Below are 7,829 nucleotides of genomic sequence, written 5' to 3'. Positions count from 1 at the left end.
AACACAGTTGTTCATATTTATTTTCAATGTGAAGGCTCTTGCATTCTAGCGGCTGCTAGTTCTTAGAAGGTGGCAGCTCCTGGCTCGTGTTCCTAGTACAGGAATTGGAGGCCAGGCTAACAGTTAAATGACTATCGGGGAAATTCCATCTCTATGATCGCTTCAATTCTCCAGTGTAGACAGTGAAGTCTGTCTACACTCATGGGTTCTGGCTGAACAAATCAACTCTACCTTTTCCTACTTAATTTCTAGTACTGTTACAACCTACATAGTTTAATTTTTTAATCTTGTACGGACGTGCAAGTTTTATCTTGTGCCCTTTTTGAGCTATCACTTTTCTCTTTAAATAGAAATAATAATATCCAAATTTTCTGCATACCACACTCTGTATTTTCACACCAAGGCTTACATTATATACATTCAAATAATTCTCAGTTAATATTTTCTTAACCGCATGCAGTCAGTGTTTAATTTTCTTGTAGGGAGATTTTGAGGAGACACACGGTCCCAAGATTCCACAGGGTAAGCAAAGGCAACACATGTAAAAACAAGCTCTCTTTATTTTTTAAATTTTTGTCTGAAATCCTCTCTTCACTCAGAAGTCAGAATGCAGGGTTTGCTTTTTTAATATATTTTCTAGCACAATCAAATACCCTCTAAGTAGTTCACCCACCTCAAACCTTATAGTGACTATAGTTATGTCCTTTAAAATACAAATAAAACACAAGAGTTTAGCCAGACCACATGTGCTTAGTTTGCAAGAGCAGCACCACTTTTGACACAATTTTTGCCAAAAGTCAGGGTAAAGGTCCAAGCGAGCCAGCTGGAAGTCTAATGTGTGCAGCAGTGACTTTCGCTGCAATATCTTTGCTTCTGGCCAAGAGTGAAACAAGAGCACGGGGTGAAACACGTTCAAACAGGCTCCAGTCACCTGCCCTGGGCCTGCCGAAGTCCTTCCTCTGTATTTTTAAACCAGCACTACAGATATAATAATCTGCATTATTATATAGATGATAATAACAGTCTATAATGGATGGATCCAGTCTTTCAAGTTTTGCTTCATTTAAATCCAACCACATTCCATTTTCTTCTAAAAGTCTTTCTAATTAAGCCTCCCTGGCAGCTGGGAGGTTTGGAGGACTCCCTCTGTGCCACACAGCCTCCCAGGTGACCCTGCGTTTGGAAGCGAGCATCCCGGGAAGCAGGCTCTCCACACAGCGTCCACTTTGCGGGTCCACGTGCAGCTTCCGTCACTGAGAAGGGGCGTCAGTTCCGGCAGTAGATGCCCAGGCTTTAATCAGGTGGAGGCCGCTTTCTCACTTGTCCAGTCACATCGCACGGTCCAGGTGTTGGTCCTGGAAACATAGTCTTAAAACTCATTTCCATTCTGCACGATTCCGTGGTGGACCTCAAAGCATTTAGTAAATCCCTTTTCTGCTTAAACTGGTCCAAGTAGATTCCACTGTTTGCAATCAGCAGCTCTAACCATCCTGAGACAAGGAACGTGACGTCTTAGGCTTCATGTCCACAATTCCTGATGAGACATCAGTGGAGCCGTGGGCATCTGGAAATATCCTTTACGATTAGCCCAGTGTAATGTCTTCTTAGGGAAGGCCAGGGGATGGGGCTCCTGACTCCGCAGGCCCAGAGTGCCTAAGGCTGTGAAAGCACTCAAAAATTAAAATGTACTGGAGACAGAGGTGCAAAACAAAATCCTTTTTAAAAATTTGCAGTAATAAATATACGGCTCACATAGACTGAAAGAGCTCCTGTTGGCAGGATAAGTTACTCTCTGCATTTGACTACAATGAAGAGTCTGGGAGTGAAAGAAATTACAGCAGGAGTCACTGGGACATAGACGGAGGAAAGGAAGGGAGGGAAGGAAGGAAGGGAGGGAAGGAGGAAGGAAGGAAGGAAGGGAGGGAGGGAGGGAGGGAGGGAGGGAGGGAGGAAGATATGGCTCAAATGGAAAGAATTCATAGAAGACCAAGTAGGGGACAACAGAAAATCCACACCTAGGGACTTCCCTGGTGGTTCAGTGGTTAAGAATCTGCCTTCCAATGTAGGGGACACGGTTTGATCCCTGGTCGGGGAACTAAGAGCCTGCATGCCTCAGGGCAACTAAGCCCCCGTGCCACAACCCCCGAGCACATGGGTCACAACTACTGAGCACGCGGGCCACAGCAGAGGATCCTGCCTGCTGCAGCTAAGACCCAACGCAGCCAAAAATATAAATAAATAAATATTTTAAAAAAGAGAAAACCACACCTAAAAGTGTTACAGCAAAACCCAAGAATATCAAATGAAAGAAAATTCTAAAAGCTTCCAGAGAGAAAGAAGTAATCATCTATAAGTGGGGTGACTAAACCACCTGTAAGTAAGCAGAGTATTATGTCTCAGTTTACGCAGGATCATCCTGGTTTACACCGACCGCCCAAGCTTAATTACTGGTAGTGCCCTCTTCACTCTCAAATGTGTCCTTGTTGAACGATAAATTTTATCTCCACCCTAACCTATAAAGGAGTAAGAGACAGACTGGTAGGGAAATGGTACAAGGGGATACTGGTGTAATGGTTTTAAAGTAGTAAAAGTAAAGAACTTTGAATGTCAGATTTTTTAATCCAAATTGTCACTCAGATGTGAGGATATAAGTATTCTCACTCATATAAAGCCTCAAAAATGTTATCACACAGTGGAAACGCTCTTGAAGGAAGGATTCAGACAAGAAAAGAGACAAATTCAGGAGACTGCTATAAGAGGTGTGGAATTAAGGATAATCAAATGCTTAGGTAAAGTCCACTATAGGACCCAAGTGGGAAACAGACTGTCCATAACAGTCTAGAACTAAAATCTCAGCACTATGGGGCTGAGGGAAGAGGGAGACCAAGGGACATGATCGTGGGCAGAAAATCCTGACTTATAAGGGCACAATAAGATATTTCTAAGTTTACTACTACAGGTAAATATGCATAATTATAGGTTTTAAGTAGAGGGTAGCCACAGTAAGAACGAAAATATAATGTTTAACTTTTTAAACTGGCAGAATACTCAAAATGACCAAGGAAAACAGGAAAAGAGAATAAAGGAAGCCAAAAAAAATTCAATAAAAGCAAAATATGAAATAAGATGAATCCTAGTATATGGTCACCATAATAATTATAAATAGATAAAACTTACAAATATAAAAGATAAAGACTCTCAGATTGACTATTAAAAAAAATCAATGTCCAATAATATGATGTCTAGAAGAGACATAATTAAAACAGAAAGATACCGAAAAATTGCATATAATGGATGATAAAAATACAAATAAGATGTTAGCAAGTGGAAGTCAATACCACATTAAGAAAATAATTCCCCATGACCAAGTGTGACTTATTCCAGGAAAGCAAAGTTGGTTCAATATTTGAAAATCCATTAATATTATTCACCTATTTACAGATCCAGGAAGACATCATATAATTACAGGATCTCCACATCATATAATTACATCATATAATTACAGACATCATATAATTACAGATGCTGTAAAAACCTTGGAACGAAATTCAGAACACATTCCTGATCAAAATTACTCAATGGATTTGAAAGATGGTTTCTTTTGTTGTTGTTGTTAATAAATTGATTGATTGTTTGGTTGACTGATTGATTTTTGGCTGCATTGGGTCTTCGTTGCTGGGTGCGGGCTTTCTCTAGTTGTGACGAGCAGGGGCTACTTTTCATTGTGGTGCACGGGCTCTAGGTGCACAGCTTCAGTAGCTGTGGTGCATGAGCTCGGTAGTTGTGGCTTGCGGGCTCTAGAGCACAGCCTCAGTAGTTGTGGTGCACGGGCTTAGTTGCTCTGCAGCACATGGGATCTTCCCAGACCAGGTATCGAACCTGGGTCCCCTGCATTGGCAGGTGGATTCTTAACCACTGTGCCACCAGGGAAGTCCCCAGATGCTTTCTTAATATGATAATAATAAAGATAACATACATATTCCTTGGTCCTGAAGCCAGCATCTTATTTAATGGGGAAACATTAGAGGCATTTTTACTAAGATCGAGAACAAGGTTAAGGATGCCCAGTATCTCCTCAACTATTCAACACTGTATAGGGATACTAGGCAATGCAATTAGAGAAGGGTAATCAAGTACAGGTGTAAGGATTGGTAAAGAAGTAAAAACTCTCTCTTTGGGCTTCCCTGGTGGCGCAGTGGTTGAGAGTCCGCCTGCCGATGCAGGGGACGCGGGTTCGTGTCCTGGTCCGTGGAGGATCCAACATGCCACGGAGTGGCTGGGCCCGTGAGCCATGGCCGCTGAGCCTGCGCGTCCGGAGCCTGTGCTCCGTGACGGGGGAGGCCATGGCAGTGAGAGGCCCGCATACCGCAAAAAAAAAAAAAAAAAAAAAAGAAATAAAGGGGATGGAGTCTCCTAAATATGAGTTAGAAAGAAAGAAAGAAAGAAAGAGAAGGGCGGGGGGAGGAATTTGTATGTCGTCAGTTTTAGCAGCCAATGAAATATTTGGGGTTTTCAATAAAATACACAAATCATTAAGATCTCCTAAGGCCTCCACCTGTCTGCAGGGAGGACCCTGCTCTTCCTGTGTTAAGTTGTGATGCCCCAGGGACACAGTCACTGGGTTGGGCTGGAAGAGACTCTGCCCCCGGCTTTGGGAGGAAGGAGCACCTGAGGGAGAAGGTGGAAAGCGCAGACACCTGCTTCTCCCGGATGCAGGTGGTTCCCAAAGCGGCTTTGCCCTCCTCGGCTCTCTCCAGGCTTGAGACTCTTTTGTGGCCAAATTACGCCCCCTTGTGTCCTCACAAGATTCAAACCCTGAGGTCATGGAGTTGTGATTGTGTTCAGCTACTGTTTGTTGTAAGGAATATGACAACACTTTTAAAAACACAGACATCCTCCTTATTAGAATCTCCCTTTCGCCTCCTAACATACACATGAAAACCTAGGACAAAAAGCTCACACGTTTCTGAGATTTAGCGTCTGGGCCAGTCCAGGCAGGGCCAAGCCTGTCTGAAAACAAAGTGCTTTAGATTGTACAACTTTTATTTTTTTGTTTGTTCGTAACCAACCCTTCTGCAAGAGTGATTAACAATGAAATTGATGCAAAAACAAATCTACCCCTTAACCACCTTCTGCTTCCATAAATATCTCTGGACAGGAAACGCAAGTGGTGAGTGAAGAAGACCCTGCATGTCAGGAAGGATGTCTGGGAACCGTCCTCGTGACCTCTCTCCCACTCAGGCCGAGCAAAATGAGCCAGTCTCGTCACCAACGGCCTGTTGATGTGGGTGACATTTGCTCAGCTCTTAACCAGCTGTAAGACTGCAAGAATGTTACTGAATGAGGATGCTTGCCTTATTTATTTAAAAAGGAGGAAAGATGAGATAATTTCTAGTGAACTGTTGCAGTTATAACTTTCTGTTCGTTCATTCATGCAAAAAATATTTATGGAACATTTACTATGTTCCATGACTCTCCCAGACTCTGGGAATACATAAAGAAAAGGAAACAAACAGAATGACATCGATGCGGTACCTGAGTTCAACAAGCTTACCCTGAGGGGAGCTGTTCCCCCTCTTCGCTGGGAAGAGTGTACAGTGTCATGGGCAGGGATACCACAGTCACAAGTCCAGACTCTGATCCTAGGAAAACCATGCAGAGAGCTGAGGAAATCACCTTGTACCTGCTCAAACACCTTATAGCTTATGGAAAAATGACCCTCTACTTACTGCAATACACCAACCGCCGGGTAAAGCCGGAGAGCCCCCGTGGACATTTAATCCAGGTATACAGGTGTGCTCCCATGGCAAAGGTTCTAGAAGGATTACTGAAAGGCTAGTTAGAAAACTAGTGCACACATCTCTGGGTTACCCTGGCTTTTATAATAATTGTCACAAATCATCCCATTTACATCAACAGAAACTCATATAAGCACCTAGAACGGACAGTTTGCCGTTTAATTTTTAGGCACTTTTATCAGCGTCAGTTATATTTCCTGCACTTGCAAGAGCTTTTTATACAACATATGAAAAGTCCCTGCCTAAATTCCTGTAAGATACATTCACTGTTCCGATGATAGGAAAACAAAGACAGACTTGACAATCGTGACAGACGTCTAATACATTTTCTGAAGTTGAAATATGCATTAGTTTGGCGTAAAGATAGCTTGCGATTCAGTCAGCCCACGTAATGGAGTACCAAGAAGGAGAGCGCTGGGTGCTAAGTGAGACCCCAGCTCATGCATCTTGGATGTTAATATTCTTTGTAGCAGCGCAAAACAGATGTTTCCTTTTAATCTTTGCTTATCTTAACACAAATTTGCAATTCATTTTCTTAACCAGGGAATAGAATTTCCAAAAGATGCAATCAACGAAAAGTGCATGAAATAATGTTATTTCTAAGCAGAGACATGAAGTAAAAAAACAGCAACAGAAAACCTGCACAAGGTCACAGCACCTAAGAGGCCAGGCTGGAATATAATTACAGGTTCATCCAAATAAATGATGCTAATACCCATCATCACTGAGCAAGCGTTCAGTGTGTAGCAGGCGCAGTCCAAGATCACTACTTCACAACATCCCTATCATGTCGGTACTATTATGATTCCCAATTTACAGAGAAGAAAAGGGAGACAGAGACAAACACGAAGTGAACGGGTCATATAAGTGACAGGATTCAGAGACCCAACAGTGGTATAAGCGGTGCCCAAGCTGTCTGTAAACTGACTTCCTCTTCAGCCAAACCAGCTTCAAGGACTCAGGGGTATGGGTCTAACTCAGCGCTCTCTGTTCCCACATGAGTCCCCCTGTGGCCAATAGCCTTTTCTGGCCATGGCAGCTGTAGTGGCATCTCCCCACCCCACTCACACTGGCCGGCTGGCCATGGCTGCTGCTGACGGTGGCTTAGCTCCTGACACTGACCTTGCAGGTGGCCCCACGGTGGTGCTCACTTCTCCTTGGTTCCCAGGCTGACCGCCCCTCTCACACGTAACCTCAGTGAAGCCACTTGAGTGTTGGCTGAGTCCTCTTGGGGAATGGCCGCCTCACACCAGGTCACGCCTGTCCCCAGGGGCAGTCCTGTCCAGTGACAGATGGACGCAGAAGTGGAGGCCTGGACCTTTGCACTCATGATGGGTTGCCTCGCGGGATGGGCTCGAAGCCTCTGCCTAGACTCTATGCCATCGTCTGGGTGCACACCTGCTCCTGTCACGCCACTGCCGGGGCTGGTCCTGCGTCCTGCACACAGACACCTGCCGCACTGTCTCCGTGGGAACCCAGTCGGGGCAGGTGGTAAGGACCTGACCTGTCTGTAAGGGAGCCGCACGCAGGCGTGAAAGCCGAGGGGCTGTCACCTGCGTTTCACTGGTCAGCGGGATGGGAGCCGCATCAGAGTAGGAGAAGGGATGCCCGCCGAGGGGGGCCGAGGCTTGGGCTCTGCAGAGAGAGTTGAGATGGAGAGAGAAGAACGGAATCGATACAGATTTGGAAAGTAAGGTCTCTGGAGTTCGGCAGCAAATCCTTGTTTTTATACAAGTATCCCTCCAAATCCGCCTCCTGAATGAGGCTGCCTCGGGATCTCCCTGTTTCCCTAGTGGAGGCCAGCGCTTGCACACTTCGCTGTGCATCACCCGAGGGGCCCGGTAGCGGGAAGCCCTCGCTCCAGGGTCTGAGGCTCTACGCTTCCAAAACAGTCCCAGGTGCTGCCTTCAGGGGCCACGAATGTCCAAAGTTAAAATTCACCCTGTGCTGTCTTGCTTGTGTTCATTTATGATTAAATATCATTTCAAAATTAATTTGTAACTTCTTCAAGGGTGAGATAGTGTCTTTTTC

General features: G+C 44.7%; 1 long non-coding RNA gene across 12 annotated transcripts in view; it reads right to left on the bottom strand.

Moving 5' to 3' along the window:
• Positions 1-542: 542 nt before the first annotated feature.
• LOC109552851 (uncharacterized) overlaps positions 543-7,829 on the bottom strand; it is a 13,849-nt gene continuing 6,562 nt past the window's right edge. For 8 of the 12 annotated variants that reach the window (XR_012324972.1, XR_004529337.2, XR_012324981.1 and 5 more), the window contains 2 exons: positions 6,921-7,433; positions 543-1,659 (listed from right to left, as the gene is read on the bottom strand). This is a non-coding gene — a long non-coding RNA (uncharacterized lncRNA). Of the gene's footprint in view, positions 1,817-5,554; positions 5,643-6,920; positions 7,434-7,829 lie in introns of all 12 variants that reach the window. The other 4 variants (XR_012324974.1, XR_012324973.1, XR_012324977.1 and 1 more) reach the window with 4 other exon arrangements.

The sequence above is a fragment of the Tursiops truncatus genome, chromosome 12 (assembly GCF_011762595.2).
Source record: "Tursiops truncatus isolate mTurTru1 chromosome 12, mTurTru1.mat.Y, whole genome shotgun sequence".
NCBI classification, from domain to species: Eukaryota; Metazoa; Chordata; class Mammalia; order Artiodactyla; family Delphinidae; genus Tursiops; species Tursiops truncatus.
Note: the sequence above shows the minus strand (reverse complement) of the source record. Positions and strands in the feature narration are given on the sequence as shown.